General features: G+C 43.8%; 2 long non-coding RNA genes across 2 annotated transcripts in view; both read left to right on the top strand.

The window, feature by feature from the left end:
* LOC140694698 (uncharacterized) overlaps window positions 1–23,641 on the top strand; it is a 321,210-nt gene that overhangs the window by 66,888 nt on the left and 230,681 nt on the right. The gene's annotated exons all lie outside the window — the stretch shown is intronic.
* On the top strand, window positions 1,167–10,159 carry LOC140694690 (uncharacterized). Its single transcript, XR_012070270.1, has 3 exons — window positions 1,167–1,416; window positions 3,036–3,130; window positions 9,888–10,159. It is a non-coding gene; the product is annotated as an uncharacterized lncRNA (long non-coding RNA).

Genomic DNA, 23,641 nt, shown 5'->3' on the forward strand with positions numbered 1-23,641 from the left:
TAAGTTCAGAATTCCAAAAAATGTTTTTATCAGGCCTGTCAATTACTTTCAGAGTGAGTTTTTTTTTTCTTACTCCCAATTAATGTTGTAAGTTTTGTATGTACATAAAACTGGCTGGGGTAATAGTTGGAGACAGGCAATCTGTCATTTCTTTTTCTTTTCTTTGGTTTCTTTTCTTTATTTTTTTTGAATGTTCTATTCCCCATTGTAAGGTCGGGTTCCCAGAATAAATTTGTTGGTAAGATTTCCCACAGGGACAACTTGGTGGCATGAAGTCTTTGTCACTACCACTGCTGGAAGATTCTCTGTCACCCGAGAAAGCTGTTACGAGCCAGGAGGATGGTCCGAATTCTCGAGTTGAAAGGTTCCTCATAAGAGTTTTACTTTTATCCTGAAAAATTCAATGGTTGTAACCAAATTGATGAAAATATTAGACCAGCCTCTTACCTAACCACTCAGTCCTGAACCCAGTGTCTTTCAACTTGGACCCACTCGGGATGTCTCCCCTGCGTGAGTATTTTCCTCATATATTTCCACCAGCCCCACTTTGGACATCTCCTCAAGGTGGGTATTTCCTGTTAACTTTCAACCAGGCCCCACCCAGTATGTCTCCACTGGGTGGGTAATTCACCCCAATTTCTTTCAACTGGAGGGCCACGTACCTGGATACACCGCCAGATAAAACTCAGGATCATCAACCAATATGTGAGATCCGAGAACCAGGAGAGACTCACCCAAATTCATCTGGACTCCCCGAGGAGGCGGATGGCACAAAGGGCCACTGCTGGTACCAAGGCTCCGGTTACTCGGAGAGTCCAGGTGGAGAGAAGTCTGCCGTGGGTCCCGTCAAGGTGTCCAAAACTGTTGAGTGAAATACATGTGCAGCCTAAAAGTTAAGAGTTATGTTTTATTTGGCGGGAGGGCTCGAGCCGGGATGACAGCCTGCCAGATCTCTCTGAGGGACTACTCCAAAGAGGTTGCGGAGGAGCTAGGATATATAGGAGCTTTACAACAAAGACCAGATTGTTGGAACAATAAAAGATTGCTTGTTATCTAAAGAAAGCCAGGTATCTCAAGTTCAAGAATTTAGTACTTTTGTATGTATGAGAGGAAGCAAATATTTGGACTCACTGTATTCAGTTTTTAGACAAGCACCTAGCTATCTAGGACCAGTAAGTAGCCTGTCTTTTCTTATTCTGATTCTGCTCAGAGGACACCATTGTGAGTTGCTGTAGCGGCTGGGCTGCAGGCTTGTCCTAGCTGGGGGGTGGTGGCAGCCTTTAATGACTTGGTTTCAGTATTCTTTGTTTACTGTCATGGTTGCAGTATTCTCATTCACATTGTACTATGTTCGTTCACAGACTGATTATGTATAATCTGCAAACTTGGAAAGCAACCGAGATGGAATTACTGCAGGTACCTTCTGCTTTAATAAGCCGTGTGCAATCATAAACAGGGAGGAAGCATACACTTGGATTTGGTGGTGCAGGGAAGGGTTTCTGCACATTACAGGACAACACAGTGCAGAATTCCTTAAGTCCACTTTTCTTTACTGTAGTGGTTTCTGAGAACTGTTTATGGTAATTAACCAACAGTGACAAACGGTGGCACACATTGCGTTTAAGAGATGGCCGCCTGCAAACTTGTGTATTGGACCGGTGGAATTCATAAGGAAGTGGTCAGGTGGATGGGATAGAGATGGAGCCAAGGCCTGGGCCCAGATTCCAGTTTAAATTGCCATTTTTTCACCATAGGGCCTTGGACTAGAATGTAAACTCTCTTAAACTGTTGGAGAATCTGTGAAATGGGCATGATAATATTCGTTTCTTCCTGGGATTGTTGTAAGGTTTAAAGAGTATTATAGCACACATGAAGCATTTAACACACTGGCACTTAGTAGTGTTCACTCTGTGGCGCCGCCCCGCTAAGCGTGTGTCAGAGCCGTAAAGGCAGCATTTGTCTCTTGAGGATGCACTGGTAGCCCCTTGGCTAGGTTGTAAATTTGGTGATTTCCTTTAATCCTTGTAACTCTGTGTGCCATGGGCAGTTATTTTCATGGACAGAAGAGGAATCTCATGATAAAGAAGACTGTGTAATTTGCCCAAAGTCAGACCATAATTTTGGGTGCAGGGGCCTCTGTTCAGCATGGGCCCCTGGGCCCTGTGCCCTCTCTATTCAGCACCAGAGCCAGATGTGGGGTTGGCTGTTTCCCTGCTCAGAATATCCGGCAGGCCACAAGACACACCTGGTCCTGTGCTGCTTGAGCAAAAACTCCGGAGGAGAGGCAGTTAGAAAAGGGATTAACATAAAAACAGACGACTGCAAACTGTGATCAGCTCTGAGAAGGAAAGGAACACGTCTCGTCGTGCAGAGCTGGGAGCTTTCCCGTCGGGGCTGCTCTGGGGGCGCTCATCTCACCTAAACAAGCTCTGCTGCTGCACCAAGGCAGGAAGGCAGGGCGCGTGTGGCCAGGTAGACAGGGCCTCGTTGATCGTACTCATTCCCCATTAAGCAGCAGGTGTCACGGGCACTTACCTAGCAAAAAGGTGTCGGTCATAATCATCACGCACTTGGTAGTTTTATTTGCCCCAGCTTTGAGATGAGGTCATTGAAGCTGGGGAGTTTGCTGCATACCAGTGATTACCTTGGAAATACCCCCACTTGTCTTTCAACTTAGACTGGTGTGGCTGTCATGCCCCAGTCCTGTGAATGGCATCGTGTAGCTTCTCCCAAGTGGCCCAAATGACTGACATTGATAAGCTTAATTCGTAGGAAATTGTATGTGACAATAAGAGTAAAAGGTAGTAAGAAATTGTTTGCAAAACTAGAAAAAAACCTATTCTTCCCCAGCTGGGGGAGTGTACCCTTTATCACTCACCCCACTCACTGCCTGTCACATCCTCCCTGCAGACTCCGTGTTCAGAAGCCACTCTGAGACTTTGAGGAACATTTTGCCTCATGACACTTTTGACTAGGACCTGCGAATTCTCTGTCCTGGTTAACTCTCTCTTCAATGCCATTTAAATTTCTTGCAGGTTCCTCCGCTCAGATGTAAGAATAGCCTCTTTAAATTTCTTGATGCAGCTCCTTAATGAAGATCTTGGGAAGGAAACCTAGCCAAACCTGGGAGGTATGGACATAGTGACTTCAACCTCAGCATTTTGTGAAGTTCAGAATCAGAGGGGTGGGTGACTCAGGAAAGGCTTTTTTAAGGTAACAAGGGGAAAGTGAAAGGACGCAGGCTGTGTGAGAAAGAAACGTCTCAGTCCAAGCCAGCAAGGCACCTGGGTTCAGGATGCAGTCTGGCGAGTGCAGAGTACAAAGAAAGAAGTGCTGTGATGGGAGGGAGGACAGTTGGGTACCTTATTGAGGAGGAAAAAGTGGGCAGAACATTTCCTGGTTGAACAAGAGGATTGTGACATGATGTGCTTGTATTTTGGAGAGAAGGGTTTTGTGGGGACAGGCCTAGGATTACGCTGTCTGGCTGGGGAGTCAGCACAACAGAGAAACACAGAGAACCGGGCAGATGCCAAGGCCCATGCTGGGGGAGAGGCTGCCCGCCAATTGGAGCACTGAAGGCTGCTTCTGTTCCTTAGCTGGGGCTTCAGACTTCCCTTCACAGCCCAGTCCTGTTGATACAAGAATAAAAAACGTTGGGCATGAGAAGGGCTGTGTCCCAGGCTTTGGTTGAGCCCCTGGGATGTGCCCCACCAGATTTTGTTCCTTGGCTTCATGCAGTAAAGTATTCAAGAGCAAGCCAGTGTTGAGTAAAAGTAGATATATTCAGAGAGATACATTGAAATGCAAGAGAAACTTCACGAGGTGTGGGGGTTTGATGCTCAGTTTAAAAGTAGGTGCACACTCCACAGACAGAGTGTGGGTCTTCTCCGAAGAGGGTTAGAGAGTGGTGACCGCGAGGTGGCGCTGTGTTGCTTGTTTTCTTGGGCTTGGTGGTTTCATATGCTAATAAGTAGAAGGACCAGCCTTAGGGCAAGGGGCTGGGATTCCCAGGGAGTTGGCCATTTCCCACAATGTGACATTTGGTAGCTAACATTGGGACTGCCATGGTGCCTGGGGCATGTTATTCACCATGTTACTATTACAATGGGTGTTTACTGAAGCTTAAGACCTGCTAGAAGTTAAATCTCTTCATCCTGAGACTCAAGGCATATTGGGGTTTGAATCCTTCACCATTTTGATGTTAATTGCTGTGGCCTTCCTAGAATGGCTGTGCTCTGCCCCCTTCCATCCTATCTCACTGTGATGACACAGAGACAGCAAAGGCTGGGCCCTGCCTGTGCTCATGCATTTAATGGCGGGAGTGGTGGGGTGGGCTTATGATGACTCTGAGTTGTGAGAAGGATGTTTCAGATTTTCCCACGTGAGACATGGGGACCTGACAGCAGTCACCGCAGATTTATTTCACGGGCATCATCGCTTTTGTTGTTACAGAAACAACAGGCCAGCCAAGAAACAAGAATCACTCAGAGGGCTGGAGTACTGAGATTTATTATGCTGGCGGGCTCAGAGGGGCTTCTGTTCCGAAGCTCTGAGCACCTCCAAGACCTGCACATGAGGTTTTATAGGGTTAATTACAAGCATGGGGCTATTAGACAATAAGGCTCAAACAACAAATAGCAAGGAATCAGTGCACTGAAGCTTATCAATTTGGAAAGATCACGTTACTGACAATTGTTGACCTTAGATTTACGATTAAGCTTGTTAACCCAGTAAACTGACGCTAAACTTCAGATTTACGAGTTAGCCCGGCAAAACTTAGATCAGTAAACCGACACTTATCACACTTAGATTTGTAACTTAGCTTGTTAGCCCAGCTGGGCTTTTCCTTCACAGTGTCACTTATCTTTTCTATTTTTCTTTTTTTCTTTTTTTATGTATTTAATCTAAATTTAATATCAGGGTTTTTTGGGAAAGAAATATCTCTTTTTCTTTCTTTGGAACTCTTTTGGGGGGTGAGGTAATTAGATGTATTTATCTGTTAGTGGAGGCCCTGGGGCTTACTTTCAGGACCCCGTGCACCCTAAGCACACGCTCTACCACCCGCCCCATCATCTTTTTCTTTTTGCTTTAGCTGCCAAGGATCTTACAGCTTAATTCCTAGTCAGCCTTTAACACTTGCCCTGACTTCATGGAATCCATTTTTATGAGTTTATCTCCCCAAGGTTTCATTTAACTATTGAATCTCCATTTTCTCTTCATTCTCAGTTTTGCCTTTATTTTATTATGGTTGTTAAGCTGTGTTTAATAGAATTGTTTAAATTCTCTGTAAGCAAGAGTCTGAATGTAAATAAATATGTAAACCAACAGCACAATTAAATGCTTTTATATTTTCTAAGCTGTTTAGTAGTTACTTAAAAACCGAATTGAATATTAAAGTGATAACATTTTAAAATTATTTTTTAATTTTTTATAAAGGTATAGCTGAGTTAAAATATGATATTAGTTTCAGGTGTACAATAGATGCTCCATTTATATTTACTGTAAAACATTGCTGTATTCCCTGTGTTGTAAGATACGTCCCTCAAGCATGTTTACATTACACATGTTGCAGTTTGTATAAGAAAGTCGGGTAATGCAGAGTCTGGGACGTGGCTGGGTCTTACCCAGGTTCACGCTCACCCTGCCTGTCAGATCTCAGGCCCTCACTTCTGTCTGCAGGGGATCGAGTGGAGGCAGCTCTCATCAGCGCTGGCACCACCCTCTGAGTGGTAGTGACAGCAGTGATTGTGTGTGGACGTGCAAAGTGTTGTTCCAAGCGCTTTACATGCGTTTCAGCATTTAATAATTAAAGCCCTCCTGTGAGGAAGCGTTTTAAGTTTTTAATGTATAATACATTTTATTTTGATATTGATAGATTTCAAACCTCTGGAAAATTTACAGGAGTAGTACAATAAACGCTTAGATACAGCTCACCTTAAATGTCACTATTTGGCTTTTTGGGTCTGGCTTATTTTAGCATAAACTTTCAAGGTTCTTCCATATTGTAACCTGAATTAGTACTTTGTAGTCTTTGTTTGATAATATCCTTTTTCTTTGTTTTCGTTTTTGGTCTATTTAAATATATTTTCATTGAAGTCTAGTCAGTTTATAATGTTGTGTTAGTTCCTTGTGTACAGCATAACACTTCAGTTAAATAGGAACATACATGTATTCATTTTCATACTCTTTTAAAACATATGTTACAATAAGATATTAAATATATTCTCCTGTGGTATACAGAATAAACTTGCTGTTTATTCTTTACATACTCAGTATCTGCAAATCTTGAACTCCCAAACTGTTGCTTCCCACACCCTTTCCCCTCTGGTAACCATTGTTTGATTTCTATGACTCTGTGTTTCTGTTCTGTAGATAAGTTTATCTTTTTGTTCCTTTGTTTTATTTTTTTCTTTTTAGATTCCACATGTGAGCGATCTCACATGGTTTTTTCCTTTCTCTTTCTGGCTTACTTCACTTAGAATGACATTCCCCAGGTCCATTGATGTTGCTACAAATGGCATTATTTTATTATTATTTTATGTCTGAATAGTAGTCTATTGGACAAATATGCTACAACCTCTTTATCCAGTCATCTGTCAGTGGACATTTAGGTTGTTTCCATGTCTTGCTATTGTAAATAGTGCTGCTGTGAATATTGGGGTGTAGGTGTCTTTTTGAATTAGGGTTCCTTCTAGATATATGCCCAGGAGTGGGATTGCTGGTTCATATGGGAGGTCAATTTTTTTCTTTAGAGGAACATCTATGCAGTTTTCCACATTGGCTCCACCAAACTACATTCCCACCACAGTGTAGGAGTGTTCCCAATTCTCCGCAGCCTCTCCAGTATTTATTGTCTCTGAACTTCTGAATGATGGCTATTCTGACTGGTTAGAGGTGATACTTGATTGCAGATTTGATTTGCATTTCTCTGAGAATGATATTGAACATTTTTTCATGTGCCTACTGGCCATTTGTATGTCTTCATTGGAGAAATGTTTCTTTAGGACTTCTGTCCATTTTTGAATTGAATTGTTTGTTTTTCTTTCTTATTAAGTGTAAAAGCTGTTTACATATTCTGGGAATTAAGCCCCTATCAGTTTCATTTATTGCAAATATTTTCTCCCATTCCATAGGTAGGTTGTGTTTTTGTTTTGCTTACTCTTTCCTTAGCTATGAAAAAGTTTGTAAGTTTAATTAGATCCCATTTGTATATTTTTATTTGTTTTTCTATTGCTTGAGTAGACTGCTCTTGGAGAACATTGTTTAGATGTGTCAGATGTTTTACCTATGGTTGCTTCTAAGAGATTTATAGTGTCTTGTCTACATGTTTAAGTCTTTAACACATTTTGAATTCATTTTTGTGTATGCTGTGAGGGAGTAGTCTAACTTCAATGATTTACATGCAGCTGTTGAGTTTTCCCTACACCATTTGCTGAAGAGGCTGTCTTTACTCCATTGTATGTTCTCACCTCCTTTGGCAAAGTTTCAATGACCAAAAGTTTGTGGGCCTATTCTTGGTAATTTTGTTTATCCGTTCATTGATGGATGGATAATGTTAGTAACTTTTGGCTACTCTGAATGAAACTGCTATGAATATTGATGTGAAATTTTTTATGAGAATATATTATCATTCTGTTGGCTGTACAGTTGGCCCGCCATATCTGTATTTTCCACTACATGGATTCAGATGGCTGATTATAAAGGGACTCGAACATCCTTGGATTATGGTATCCAGGGTGTGGGGTTCCTGAAGCCAACCCCCCGAGAATTCTGAGGGATGACTCTATATGTAGGTGTGGAATTGCTGAGCCATATAACTATAAGCATTTGAGGAAATACCAGACTTCTCCAAAGAAGCTGCACCATTGTGCCTTTCCACTGGTCGCATATGAGGTTTCTCTGCCTCCTGAACGATATTTGTCATTGTCCATGTTTTGGTTATAACCATCCTAGTGGGTGTAAAATGAGATCTCATTTTGATTTTGATTTGACTAGTGATGCTGAGCATCAGTTCATATGCTTATTGGCCATTTGTGTATCTATTTAAATTCATGGTAAATTTAAAATTTGGGTCTATTTTCTTGTATTGCTCAGTTGTAAGCATTTGTTATATATCCTGGATGCTGCTCTCTTATTAGATACAAGCTTTGCAAAATTTTTCTTCTACTCTGCACATTGTCCTTTCACTATAATTTTTTTAAACATTAAAACAATTTCTTTACAGGGGAGGTAATTAGATATTTTGATTTATTTTATTTTTCTTGCTAAGCACACACTCTATCACTTGAGATACCCATTTCCACTGTCATTTCACTTTCTTGATGATGTCCTTTGTAAGAAAAAGGATTTAATTTTGATAAAGTCCAGTTTATCTGCTTTTTCTTCTATCACTTGTGCTCTTGGTATGGTATCTAGGAAACCAAAGCCTATCCTAAGACCACAAAGATTTATACTGTGTCTTCTTTTCGAAAGTTTATAGGTTTAATTTTTACATTTCTGTCTGTGATCTATTTTGAATTAATTTTTATTTGTTATATAAAATATGAGTGTTCAGATTCCAGATTGATTCTTTTGCCTGCAGATACCCAGCTGTCCCTGTACCATTTGTTGCATAGACTATTCTTTCAATGGAGTGTTGTTGTCCCCCTTGTGGAAAACTGTCTGTAAATGTAAGTTTTTTCCCCTTGGTTTTTATTGTGTCTCATAGATTGATTTATCCAACCTTATGCCAGTACCATGCTGACTTAGTACTGTAGCATTTTAGTACACTTTAAAGTGAGTCCTCCTACTTTACTCTTCTTTTTCAAGGTTGTTTTGACTGTCCTGGGCCCCTTGCACGTCCATATGAATTTTGGGATTAGTTTTTGAATTTTTGCAAAGAAGTCAGCTGGAATTTTGATAGGGATTCCACTGAATATGTAGATCACTTTGAGGAGTCTTAACGTATTTAATAATATTTTCTATCATTCCTTGAAAATGGGATATCTTCCATATATGTAGATCTTTTAAAATTTACTTTAGTGATACTTCAAAGATTTCAATGTACAAATCTTGTAAATTTTTGTTAAATGTATCTCTCATTTTATTTTTAATGCTGTTGTAAATGGAAAGGCTGAGTTTCTTATGGGTCGGACTATATATCCATCTTCTTATTTCTAGAATTCCTTCACAGCAAATACCCTAGGTTTATATTTGCTACATAAATCTATCCACAACTATTCCCCACCCCGTGTTATAAGAAACCAAGACCCAAGTTAAGCTGCCTGAACACCTATGTGGAAGTGAGAAATGAGACCCTTGGGTGGGGCTTTGTGCAGATGATACTGAGAGCTTATTCAGGATGGCTTCTTCATAATTTCTTTTAAACAACCCTTTCAGTGTATTTAGTCAGATACATTGAGAACATGCCCTTTTGATGTGCGGAGTAGCTAAGAGTATGATTTTCAAATAAATTCTAGTGAGAGTTTTGTACTTGAAACCTAATTTGCATCAATCTTTGAAGATTTATGTTTCAGGAGCTTTGAGTAAAGAACACCTGTCTTTATTCAATAATGACAACTAAATGCTCAAGCAACATGTAAGAGTTTGAGCAAACTGCCCCCGCCCCGTAGTGCTGGGTGGCTGCAGCTGTAACTGGAGTCAGCGCTTACCTCTCCCAGTAAGCTTGTGCTGATCTGCTCAAAGGGGTTCGTCTAAAATTTTGTCAGTAGTCTGTTGGACAAAGTCATAAAACATTGATTGAAAGTTGCTGGAATGCAATATACCCTTATTAATATTAAGTAAGCACATATTGAGTGCTTACTGTATGATGGAATTGTCCCTCAGCCTCACATGAATATTATTTCTCTTAAAACTTCTCATATTTCCTTGTTATTCTCACTTTACAGATAAGGAGACTGAGAATTAGGTCTTCTCTATTTTGGAGGAAGATCATTATCAATGATGGGAAGTTGTAAGGAAAAAGATATCGATTCATCCTAAGAAAACATTTTTCTAAGTGTCAGCAATGAAGAAGTTGAACACTGAAGAAGGTGATGATTGTTCGAGTGAGACAAGCCCCGGGTTGTACGGTGTCAACATCCCTGTCCTGGACACGGCACGTGTAGAGCTGCGTGGTGGATGAGGCGGCACGGCTGCTCAGGGAACGCGGATGCCGAGCCATTGGGCTGTGCTCAGGCACGGTGGGGCTTTCTCCAAAGGGCAGTGGACCGTCATTGACAGATTTTAACTAGGGGAGTGGGGTGCTCTCGTAGATCACTTCTGTCTTACAGAATGCTTGGAAACATTTAGAAGGCTCGGCAGGAGGTGATGTGATGAGTCAGTAGGGTGGCTGCGACGTGTATCAGTGTTCAATTTTCAAGTTGTTTTCAGTCCCAGGCTTGTGGCTCAGAAGCCGTGTCACTTTGGATCACGCACTCAAGGAAGAGAAACAATTTATCTAATCAATTGAAGCAATGATGCACCGACCTCCCAGGACTGCTATGGAGATCCAGTGAGGTAACGTGTGCACAGTGTGCAGCGTGGTCCCCAGCACACAGTCACTGCTGAGGGAGTGCCAGTGAGTACCTGGTAGGTCAGGTGAGGGTGGTGGGACTCGGTGACTGAGGATATCTGGGCCCTGAAGGAGGGGTCCATTCACATCTGTGAGTGATGTGCCTGAGCTGGGAGATGCAGGGAGACCTTACCCCCCGAACAGGTGCCCTGGGCAGGACGACTATGGGAGGAGCACCGTGAAGTCAGCTCTTTGCAGGTGAAGTTGGAGGTGCCCTTGAGATATCTAAGTGCAGTGTCACGAGCTCATAGTGGAGATCTGGGCCCGGGCTGTGCATTTTCCTATAATCTCAATCCCTGAGGACCCCGAAGTATTGATCACTTAACGTGAAGACATACTTTACAGGATAAATGAATAGTAGTATCATGTCTGTCATCCAAGCTTAGGTCTCTTTATTCATCAGTCACTTTGCTAAATGGGTGCGTACTGACCTCACTTCACCGTCCTCCCCTGGGCTCAAGCTCCACAGAAAAGAGCTGGTGACTCTCCCTCTTTTCCAGAAGCAGACACATTTAACTGGTAGCCTTCTGTACCTCGTCAGGCTTAGGATATTAGTTTGTTGTTTTAATTCTATTTTCTTATGGCCATCTCCTGACAGGAGAGACGTTTTACCTCATGATCATGTTTCAATTAGCTGTTACTGAGAATTGCTGATCTGATACATAGTGCATGGATTATATTAGCTTTGTAGAGTAGTTATCATTTTTCTGTCTTTGCCCTTTAATTTTGTTTGCCCCTTCAATGTTCTATCTTATTTGGGGCCTTATTTTTTTTAATTAAAAAAATATCATTTAACAGTTAAGAAAAGCAAAGAAAAAATGCACATGAGAGCTAAATTAAGAAAATGTATAGTGTGTTTTCTGTCTCGGCAATGGAGGTTTCTAGAAACTCATGAAAACCTTCATTACACAAGTTCCTTAAAATGCTGATTAAGAAATAAAACCTTCCTTCCTCATCTTTCAAACTGCACAACTAATTGTCAAGAAAGAGAGGGGGAATCCTCAGAAGCCAAGACAAACGAGAAAGCAGGGATTCTGGGAGATACACGAGCCTTAGAAACCCTGGGATGCCGGTTGGCTCCCGAACTGATTTTCAGTTGCCTTGGCAGGAGTGCAGGAGGTGAGCCCGAGGCCCCTCACACTGGGAGTTGGATGGCTGATCATATTATCGACCAAGCCCATCCCGAGAATCTTGGTTAACTAAAGGGTGAAATTGGAAAAAAAAATTCCTCAAGGCAAGAAAGTAAGGAAAGTCAATTTTGTTGGAAGAGGGGAAAAATAACAAATCCAAAGTAAGGATATATTTTAAAGCTCTTCTGGCATGAGAGTGACCACAAACTCCTGGCAGAAAAGCACAGCTACTCCTTGATTAAGAAGATGTGTTTTGAATGAATCAGTGAAAATCCATTCCGAAAAAGGCCTCCAGATTCTTGTGGATCAAGATACTGGACCACAAACACCTCTCTTCCAAGGTCTCATTCAAATAACCAGAAAGGTTTTAAAGGAAAGTAGCAATAATCATAGTTCTATTTATTGACATTACTATATGCTAGGAATTCAGAGGTGACTATGCAGTTGTCTCCTCTTTTATGGACCTTACTTTCTCTTTGGGGAGACTAAATGACATAGTTGGGTAGCTTGGTGGAGGGAGGTGTTCGTCTGTTACAATTAGCCAGGAGAGGAGATTAAGAAAGCAGTGAAGGGTGGGTGAACTTTTTAGCTGAGGACATTCTTGTTCAATTGGCTTTTAATTGCAGACTCAATGAGCTGTCAATGTAGGGAATATAAATTACGGAGGATGGACTTAGCTCAGGCCCCTTTAGAATGGACAAGTGAACCTGGAGAAAGACAGTCAAATCTGTGCAGACATTAAAGTTCACCTGAACGTGCTCCATCCCTGAGCCAAAGATAGGACAAATATGCAGGACTTCTTGAGGAGAGAGGAGTGGTTTTTAAGGTTCTCCAAGAATAAATCCCAGGGAAACAGGAAGGCCAGTTGTCAAACTGTGACTTTCCCCTTTGGACGGTATATCCACCAAGGTTATTGGCCTTTTATAGGTTTTCATTTCTCTTTATTACATGTCAGGTGATGGGGACGTGGGCACAGGTGTTTGACACCTTGTTGAGTCGGCTTTGAGTACCTGCCTAGCACGGGCACAGTTGCGGCTGTGTCATACATCTTGCAGCCCATCCCGTTCCCCGGCTCCGTGATCACGGCAGAGTGGTTCCTTGTTGACATGTCCGTCTCCTCTGTGACATCATAACCCATGAAAAGACCGGAACGTATTAACTTGGCTTTGTTAAAGTCAAAGGAACAGATCAAATATGGAGTCAGATTTGTTCTTCCCTATTTCAGTAGTGCCATGGAGTAGGCAGTTTGGGCAGCTTTCTGTAGGATCCTGGTGGCTTTCCCTCTCAGCCTCTGGGCGCCTCTATTGAAAACCCTTCATAGCTGTCTGGCCTGCTGGAAAAACACTCTGCCTATTATGCCCTGAATATGTTTTCAGTTTATAACTCATATCTACTCCTTGGAAAACAACTCAAAAAAACTCAGTTGGTTTTCCACCAGCCATGGGCAGGGGTGAGGAGTACCTTCTTATTATTTCATAAAATAATAATAATAATAAATAGTAATAGTAATAGTAGTAGTAGTAGTAGTAATAATAATAATAATAATAATAATAATAATAATAATAATAATTATAAAAGAAGTCTTAAAACAGCACTGGGCACATTGGAGAGAGTCAATCAATGCTTCGTGGCTTAAATCAAAAGTGATGACTCAGTGATTCCATGGCTGCTGTATTTGCTGAGCTAGTTATTCCTATGCTCCATTACACATATTTTTTTAACTGAAAAAGAAATACAAGCAAATGGTTCAAAAAATTCAAACAGAGCACAAATATACACAAGTGAAAGAAGTTTTCCCTCATTCTCTGTTCTGTCTGCCCTCCCTGGTAATGCCACTGTTTACTATCCTTTGGGTGATTTTCCATATATGCTATGCACATTCCCAACTATGTATGTAAATTCCATTAAGGTTTTAGTTATTTTTAACTTAAAGGGATTTAAATCCTCAAGTGGCTTCTACCCGGGTAATAGAACAGAACAAGTGTGACTCCATATTAGATCTGATCCTTTGAATTTAAGTTTATGCTCTGTCTCCTAGGCTTCATTTTGCTTGTAAAACAATGTTGCTTAGAGCCTGAAATATACAGGAGAGCCTTTTCTGGAGGCTCTGACTTTTAAGGATATTTAACACTTTTCATTAATAAAAAGATAACAAATTGTAGAATAGAAAATAACGTTTGCTTTGTTGGTCGTTTACAAAGATTTGACCCAGGCAGATAGCTGCAAGGACAAAGGATTCTAACAAGAAGGAATTCCTACACCAAGAAGATTGCAACAACCAAGCATGTAGGAAAGGAGCCTGAATTGTGATTTGGGGAGATGGTTTTTCAAGACATTATTTTGCCATTTAGGTCTACAGAAACTTGCTATTCCATGACCGAACAGCTGGTCTCCCAACTTATTGGCCTGTCCTGCACTGAGAATGAATTTGGACTCGGTAACACTCCTATCTACCTAGCAAGCTGGGCACTGGAATTGAGAGTTTCGGAAATAACAGGCCAGCCAAGAAACAAGCACCAATCGGAGTGTTGGAGTACTCAGATTTATTATGCCAGCGGGCTTAGAGGGGCTTCTGCTCCGAAGTTCTGAGCAGTTCCAAGACGTGCACATGAGGTTTTAAAGGGTTAATTACAAATAAGGGGGTATTGGCCAATAAGGCTCAAACAAGAAAAAGCAAGGAATCAGTACACTGGAGCTTATCAACTTGTAATAGATCACGTTACTGACACATGTTGAGCTTGGATTTACGAGTTAGCTTGTTAGCCAGGTAAACTGACACTAAACTTAAGATTTAGCCTGGCAAAACTTAGAGAAGTAAACCGACACTTATCACACTTAGATTTGTGACTTACCTTGTTAGCCAGCTGGGCTTTTCCTTCACATGAGGACACCTCTCCTACACCCAGGGACCTACTGTTAGCCCTTGATGGTTCTACAAGTGTGGGGTGTGGTTTACCCAGGAGGGATGGGGACTATGCACCAACACTCAGGCAGTCTGCTCTGTCTGGGGCGCTGATCTTGTACCACCCCGCTCCCCTCCAGCCCGACAGCTGGGACAGTGGGACTAAGGCAGAAATCGTGCCTGCTTGTTTCCCAGCGTGTAAAAGGGGAATATGTACTCTTCCCAAGTTAGTTCTGAGCGACAACACCTGCGGGTGCTTGGTTCCCAGAGCAACAGAAAACCAAGCTCCGCGTGGGGGCATCGGGTGGAGGGCTGGACCAGCGAGGTAAAACTTCAGCTGCGGGTCTTGAAAGGTTACAGAAGGGTACAGAGGCAGTATTGCTGCCTCCTTTGGGGTGCCCCCAGAGGTAAAGCTTTTTCTCTTCGCTAAGACCCTCCCCTATCCAGATCCCTCTCTTCTCTCCGCTCTTCCTGTCCATCTGTCTCCCTCCACTTTTCCCCTCCTCTCCTCCCCCTCCCATCTTCTTTCTTCCTCGCTGCCCCACCTTCTCTAGCAGAACACAGAGAGGATCGCTGGCCTTCCTGCGCATGCGCAGTGAGTGCCAGCTGGACCGCGGTTTGGAAGCTCCAGCTCCGAGCCGGGGATCGGCCCCAAAGTCTCCTCAGCTCTGTAGCCCGGTAAGCCTTTAACTCCTGCCTGGGGCCGGGGCCTCTGGCTGTGGAAGTGCAAGGTGGGGAGCCCCCGGAAAAGTGGCGGCTGCAGGAAGGCGGTCCGCGTGTCACAGCCCTCAGGGAGCCAGTCAGCCTGTGTCCAGCTGAATTGCTCGGGACAGACCCCTCTGCCCACGCCACCTGCCTCGGCGCCCCAGGCACACCTGTCCAGGGCGAGGTGTGCACCTGCCGCCTCTCACCCAGCCGGGCTCCCCTCAGTCCGCGGCTGGTGTGCATTTCCCCTCTCCCGCCCGAAAGTCCTCTCCTCCCGGGCTTCCTCTCCTGGGCCGTCGGCCCGTCCCCGCCCCTGGGCGGGCTGTGTCCCGGGCGGGCAGGGTCTGCGGACATGGACGGGGCAGCTGGGGCTGGGGCTGGCCTCCGAGCGGGGCTGCAGACCGCGTTTCCAACCCCCCCCGCTTTCCCTGCCCCGCGACCCCCGGGCTGCCTTCCTCTCCCTTTCCCGCTCCCTGAGGACCAGCTCAGTGGCGTGGGCGCTGCTCTCTGGGCTGAGAGTCACCGGCTGTGACGCCCAGCTTCTCCTGGTGGAGTCGGGAAAAGGGAGCGTAAGTGCTGAGCGAGCTTCTGTCTCCTTCCTCATTGTTTCTGCCGCAGGTAAGTACCTTGAACACTTTCAGGTGTTATGATGGCGGTGCTTGTTGATGTCACGTGTTTTTATAGTGAGAGGGATTACAGTGGTGAAAGCAGGGCTTGGTTCTATTAAAAATGAGCTGAAGGCATAAGGCTGTGACATCCTCCTTCCTTCCCTCTCCCAGGGTGAAACGTGTGACCATCGATCTTAAAAAGATAATTACAGTCCCTAACTAGCCCAGCCCAGCTAGTGTGTGTTAACAGGAACAGCACCACCAGAGGCCTTGGAGACCCAGGGACATTGCAGTCCTAAAAAGCTCCTGGCACAGTTTGGTTGGTTTTGACTTTTTGTTTTTCTTAAATTGTATGGCACACTAGTAGTAAAGAGGGAAAAATAATTGTCAAGAAATATTTTTTCATATACCAGCTTTATTGTGATTTTGTTCAAACACCATGAAGTCCATTCATTTAAATGGTACAATTCAGCAGCTTTTAGCATATTCACATGTGTGCAACCATTATTATTCCAGGACGTTTTCATCACTTCAGAAAGAATAGTGGAAATTAATGACCCAACCACCCCTCCCCAGTGGTGTTTCTAAAGAAGTTTCTTGGCTATTCCTGACCATAAATTAACTTGTTACATTCCAAGAAAAATCTGGTAGGAATTCTAATCAGAATTGAAGTGAATCTGTCTATCAAAACAGGAAGAATTAATGTCTTTATGGCATAAACTTCTTCTACCCATGAATATATCTGGGACCCTATATTTTCATCTCTCCAGAGCCTGGCCCATGGGAAGTCCTCACTATTTGTTGGGCTTGTCAATGATGAGATTCTATACATCGTTAGTTGCAACTGTAGCCTTTCACAGAAGAGAAAATTAACGTCAGTGAAGCCAAGTGACTCTCTGATTGTCAGAAAGAGTGACAGACAGTGCTGGAGTGATCCAGTGGACTCGGTGCTTGCAACCAGAATTCTCCACCACCTACAGCTAAGGGGATTAGAGTGTTCTTTTATTTTTTTCTTAATGACGTTGCTTTCATTTTACTTATTTTTTAAAATTATTTTTTATTGAAGTGTAGTCAATTTATAATGTTAGTTTCAGATGTACAGCAGAGATTCAGTTATAAACATATGCATATGTATATATATTTGTTTTAGATTGTTTTTAGTAGAACTCATTACAAGTAATTGAATATAGTTCCCTGTGCTATATAGTAGATGCTTGTCATTTATTTTATATTTATTAATGTGTATCTGTTAATCCCCCCTTTCCTGCCTGCTTACCACAGTTTGCTTTCTATGTCCATGAGTCCATTTCTAGGAGCAACATTTTTCCTAGTATTATATGCTCCTTGGCTGCTATCAGTTTCAGTAATTCCATCTTATCTGTGGGCGCTATTCTTCTGGTGGCGTTTATGTGGTTTCACACGTGGTAAAAAAAGATCTGTATTTGGGAGAACTCCAGGCCTCGTGTAGTCCCTGGTACAGAGCGCCCACTGAGCTGATGCTTGAACTGGGGAACAAACATAGTAAACGTTGGAATTTCCACTATGGTTGAGGCTTCCAGGTTTCCATAACCTGTTTAGCCCAAATTAATGTTGGCTGCACCCATACTGGGTAATTTGGTGGAACTTCATGGTATGGTGGTGTAGAGACAGGACCTTGTATGCTTCTTCTCTTTCCGTTTTCTAACACTCATTCTCCTGGGCCTCCCATGTACTCCCCCAGAAGAGCCCAGGGCTGGCTTGGTGCTGCTCTGAGGCAATATTTATTAATAAGGCCCTTTCTTCATCTGTTCTGAGCCTCCGTTTCTTCCTCTGCACAATAAGGGCTTGGACTAGATAAGTGCTTTTCAGTTTGTTTTAAAGCCATGTTTCCTTTGAGAAACAGAAAATGCAAATCTCTCCTCCCATCGCAACCCTTTAGATTTTGACACATCCTCCAAAGAGTGACATAGCTCTTTGTGGAAAACTGAAGTGATTGTGATTCTAGGTGGCACAGAAAAGACTCTTCAGAGACTTATTGCAGGGAGAGGGCAGGAAAGGGGCAGTATGTCACACTTTCTAGTGTGAGCACTGGAGCAGGGGCATGGATTTAAGTACAGAGACTGACGTGGCCTCTTCTAATCTTGTACAATGTGATAAATTTCTCTACCTCAGTTTCTTGATGTGTCAAGTTGGGGTGATAATATTTTAGGCTTTCGTGAAACATTATACACATAATTCATTTGTGTCTCGGTAGAAACAAGACCTGCTAGGGATTCAGGGATTTGTTTAAAAAAGAAAAACCTTGTCCATAGCAGTCTGTCGGTGTGTATTTTGAATTTCCTGGAGGGTGAGGGCTGAGTCTGAATTCCATCGTGGGGCAGGTGGCCCATAGTTCTCTGTGCCCCAGATTGCCCCCTCCTCCCCAGTCCTCTTCCTCAGTCCAGGGTGAATTTCCCTAGTAAATTTACACAGAAGTCTTGTGGAAATGGCTTTTCATTTTATTGTTTCACCTAGAAGGGCTGCCTTAATGATCTGTGTTGTCAGGTATTGAAGGACTGCCATCATGATGTCTGGTCAGGTTAAGGCTATGCAATTGGGAGTTTCTATTTAATAAAAAAAAATTACAAATAGAAAATTAGAACAAGGGTGGTGACAGGGGCTCTTGGAAGTGGGCACCATTAGCTTTCTTAGCTTCAGGTGCGGTGGCCTCCTGCCACGACAATCCATCTTCTTGCTCTGAAGTTTGAGGGACCAGTGGGTTCAGTGGGAATGTTAACTGAGAGTATCTCATGGGCTGGGCATTGTCCTATTTGTACTGTGTGTTCCTTATTTGAGACAGTGAGCTCACTTAACCTCAATAAGCTCATTAAAAAATTAGACTTTTTATTTTGAGATATAATGTAGATTCCCATGTAGTTAGTTCTAAGAGACAGTATGGAGACGGCCTATGGACTCTTTGCCCAGTTTTCCTTAATGGTTCCATCTTGCAAAGTTGGGGTACAATTCATACTGACTCACTAACAATTTTAAGTTTGTGTTATTGCCCTCATTTCTATTCACGATTAAACTGGGGCTTAGAGAATCACACAGGCCTGCCCATGTCACCCACATGGTTAGTGTAGAGACGGGTGGAACTTGGGCTTGGGATTTCCAGGCAGTACCAATATGATGGTCTGTGGCAGGGAGCAGCATTCACTTTGCTTGTTTAGTCATTCATTCAACAGACATTTATTTAGTAACCTCTGTGGGTCAGATGCTTTCATAGGGTTATCTGATCTTCAACAGTATGGTGAAACAGGTAATGTTTTCTTTTTTCTAATCTGAGAAAATTAGCTCTGAGACGTTATAATCCCCCAAAGGAAATATAGCTCATAAAGGAGCAATAGTAAATTTGTACATTCCACCCTTTTTATGCAGGTGTTACCCTAGGCATTTTACATTTGCAAACATCCGTAATCCAGATATATTCTTGTAAGGCAAGGATTTTGTTTTTAATTGAATTATAGTCAAGTGTACAATGTTGTGTCAATTGCAAGATGTTTTTTTAATTTTGAATTAAAAATATTTTTTGAGGAAGGTAATTAAGTTTATTTATTTGTTTCATTATTTAAAATAAGGTACTGGGGTGTGACCCCAGGATCTCGTACATGATAAGCTCGTGCTCTACCACTGAACTGTACAGTCCTCCCCAAGGCAAGTTTCCTCATCCATTATTCTGCAGCTTAGGAGTTCAAATAAATTGGATAGAAATCCAGATCTTTTGATCCTACTGTGTTCCTTTTCTTTATATTCTGCTGAAGGGGGTTGGGGAAAGCAGTTCCTTTGTTCATTTCTTTATTCAGCATTTTTGTGCAGTGACTTCGCTTCAGGACCTTGCTAGGTGCTTGGAAACAGAAATCAAGAAATGACCCTTCTCTGCAGGGGCAGGAAGCCTGGACCAAAAGCTGGGTAATGTGATCCGAGCTATGTGCAGACGCTGAGGACAAACTGTACCCCCGGATTTGCTTTGGCTTCCCTTGCATTCTGGCTGGTACACACCAGATCACTGCATCCCAAATGTGCCCGCAGCCCACAGCACAGTATGTACCTCGATCTCCTCTCCCCTCTCCGCAGGGCCTGCAACATGAGCATCCCTGACTACGTGCAGTGTGCTGAGGACTATGAGACTCTTCCCGTTGTGGTCCAACCCGTGGGGATCATCTCAGAGGAGAATTTCTTTTGCATCTATAAGCGAACCTCCTCAGTGAGCCAGATCAGCCCGTGCGGCTTCCAGTGGGCACTCTGTATCCACTACAGGCACCAATATGCGCCAGAGAGTGGGTGGAGCAGCTTCCAGAGCCACCGCAAGTTCGTGGGCCCTGTCACCATTACCGACTTCCTCTCTGCCAAGGCCTTCTAGAAGCTCCATGTGCAGAGGAGCTGTATGGCACCGCGCTTAATGACTCTCAGCTCTTTGTCTTTGTGCTGCATGGGGTGGTAGCCGAGCAGCCGGGCAGCGACGTGTCCTTTAATCTACGAGGACTGCAGGGTGGTGGAGAAGAGGATTGAGGACTTCACTTAGTCATTCTTCATCTTGCCCATGTCCAAGTGGCTGGATGCAGACCCAACAATTCTGGGGACAAGATCGCCCTCCGCTGCATCCCGTTTGAGAAGGAGGACATCATGGGACTGGACACAGACAGCAGGTAAGTTTCCCTGGAGGCCAGTCCACCCTGGCTGTGTTCCGGGTTTCTTCCCTACATCCAGAAAGGGATCAGCAAGGAAGAGGACTGTGTTGTAGCTAAGGTGGAGGGAGGTGAAACCCGCCGGTTTACAGACATTTAAAAGTGAATCTGCCTCTGTTTCAGAGAGATCCTTTTAGGCTTAATGTGGACACTTCCTCCCGCTTTTCAGCCAGGACCATGGTGGGACCCCTTGAGTCACTGTCCAATAGAGTAGCCACAGCCACTGATGCTAGGAGCACTGGGGAGGAGGCTGGTCTGTGTTGAGATGTGCTGTAGGTCAAATACATATTAGACGCTGAGGTTTGTCTAGTAAAAGAATATAAACTATCTTGTTACTTCGTATATTGATTACATGTCAAAATGATAGTATTTTACATGCAGTAGATTAAGTAAGATCTGTTCTTAAAATTAGTTTCTAGTATTTGTTTTTGTTTGTTAGTTTGTTTCTTTGTTTACCGTTTTAAATGTGGCAACTGGGAAACTTTCTTTACATGGCTCTCATTTCATTTCTGTTGGGCAGCCTGTCCTGAGACAGTCTCATCCCTTTGTTTATAGATGAGATGCTGAATCCCGAGAGGCAGAAAGAGGCGCTGGTTGAGCTGGGGCTGGAGCCGGTGTCTCCTGCCTTCCAGGCCCAGCAGCTATTCGGCTCAGGCCCTCTCTTCCTGCCCGACAGCCAGCATGCCATGTTAGGACATCAGAAACACCGCCAAGGACTTCCGAATGAACTCCTTATGCAGGGAAAAGCGTATCACGGAGTATGGGAAAGAGCAGATAAATGTTCATTCTCACCTTGTCCCTGTGATTAAGTCAAGGGCCCCACTTTGCCTCGAAAGTGCAGACGAGCTCTTCTGAGCTGCCTACCCCCCCACCTTCTTCTCTGTTTCCCCGTGTATCTATCGTGCTGTCCCTCGTGCAGAGGATGGTGAGATGCCTTTGCCGAGAGGTGGTCCCTGTTTGCTGGGGAGAGTGAGGGAATCTGTGTCGTCCTGGCCTGTGGACTTGGGCCATGAGTCTGGAGAGCGCTCATGGTGGTCCCACAGGTGTCGGTCGGAGGACCTGGCACGTGCTGCCGGGCCCGCTGTGGGGCGGTGCTCTGTGATTCTTGAACTTTACTAATCTCAGATTCTACTTTCTGGTTGATGGTAAGTTGGAGGAGAAGATGCCAGAGAATTGATAAAAAGAATGTCCAGACCAGCCCTGTGAGTTATAGGAACAGGGGACCCAAGTCCCACCTGCGTGAGGTGCCTAGCGGGCTCTGGATGAATTTTCTGTTCCTCCCGAACATACCTCTATGGCTTAAGGAAGGGGCAAGTAATGTCGTGGACATGAACTGTATTGTCCCACGGGGCCCTGTGATCTACATGCCCGCACTCCCCTTCTGCTCCTTGGAGATGAAGTGTCAGGTTTAGGAGCCTGGACACTGTTGTGGGCATAGCTGCCAGCACTGTGCTACACCGAGGCTGGCTCCGTTCACCTCACATGTCACCACCTGCTGAGCCCCCAGGCGTCAGTCAAGGTAGGTGCATCGGTGCAACTTAAGCAGGGACCACCTTCTCACCCTGCACAGACTGGTGGGTGAGCAGTGGAAGCCTGGAGCCCTGCCCCACCCCCAGGCCAGTGCCTCTTTTGTCATAGGAGGCACTGGTGACATTTTTCTCACCAATTACTTGGCTCTGAGTCTGCAGAGCCACCAGAGAATGCCAGCTTGTTTTTGCCTTTTGAAGTTTGCCCTTGGGATTTGACGGAGTAGCTGGATGTGTGCTTAGCCCATAGTGGAAGACACTGTCACCATTGTTTACCCAGAACCTCGTGTACCAGCCATGGCTCTCGGCATGAAAATACAGCAGCGCATTAAACCTCCCTCCTGGTGGGTCTGTCGGTTCTGGTACCATAAGGGCTCAGCCAGCATCTGAACGTCATTGAGATATCGCGGCCAGTGAGCTAGGGTCAAGCACGTTCTCTTCCAGTCACTTTTACTCCATTGTTGCTTTTACTATTCCACAGTCATTAATTTTTTAAACAATGCTTTGGTGCAGGAGCAGAGCCTAATTCTCTCCTGCTACTCTTGTTGGAAGTGAGTAAAATTGTCCAGCCTGAAATGCGACCACAGTTTATAGCTCAAAAGCTTCCTAGACGCATGTAGGTGGAGTTTTGGTTAGGGGCGCTGACCACATTGGGGTAACCTGGAAGCGTCGCTCCCCTCAGGCCCCTGTCTTCCCTGGATCAGGAGGTGAGGGTGGTTCTCACCGTTCCCGCGTCCCTGGCCTCACACACTCACGTAAATTCTTGTACATGCTGTCAAAATCATTTTTGTTCTTGTGTTTTTCTAATTTTCTCTTGTTCCTCTTTTCCTTTTTCTTTATTCCTTTTTCTCTTGTACTGCCACGTTAGCATCTTGTTGCGTCTGAAAATGTGGGCTGTGCACACCCTGAATTTGAAATAGCCAGATCGCCCTCCGTACTGTCTCCATCGCTTTAAAAACCAAAAACTTAACAGCTGTCTTGATCCCTGTATTATCCTAGTCATCTTTTTTATTTCTAATTTTTTGGAATATTTGCTTTGTTACTACATCACCCACTGGTGTTTGATACCTGTTAAAATCCGTGCTTTGAGGAACCTGTTTGGTCCTCCTTATATTTGGTGACAAATATGCCTTTATTAAATTTGTTTGATTGTTTTGAAGAAGTAAGATGCGAATTGATTTGGGCTGCTGCTGAGGGATTATTTTCATGGAGTATTTAACCTTGTAAAGTCAAATTCTGCAGGATCTTTCTCGATTCCTGCTTTTACACAAACGTGCTCGGCACGCCATTCTTGGCTGTCGCTGTGTGACATGCGTGACGGCGCTTCCTGACCGGCAGTCACTGGTGAGAAAGTGGCCTGCTCTGGGGTGAGCTGCTGCAGGGGACGCTGTTGAAGGAAACATTCACCATTTTGTTTTGTTTTTGCATTCAAATTCCCCGTGCCATTTACTTTGCTTTGCCTTCATAAAGGGGCAGAATTGGGTCTAAAATCCATGCCACTCTTTTGTTCCCTTT

Source organism: Vicugna pacos, unplaced genomic scaffold (assembly GCF_048564905.1).
Source record: "Vicugna pacos unplaced genomic scaffold, VicPac4 scaffold_102, whole genome shotgun sequence".
In the NCBI taxonomy this organism is placed as follows: Eukaryota; Metazoa; Chordata; class Mammalia; order Artiodactyla; family Camelidae; genus Vicugna; species Vicugna pacos.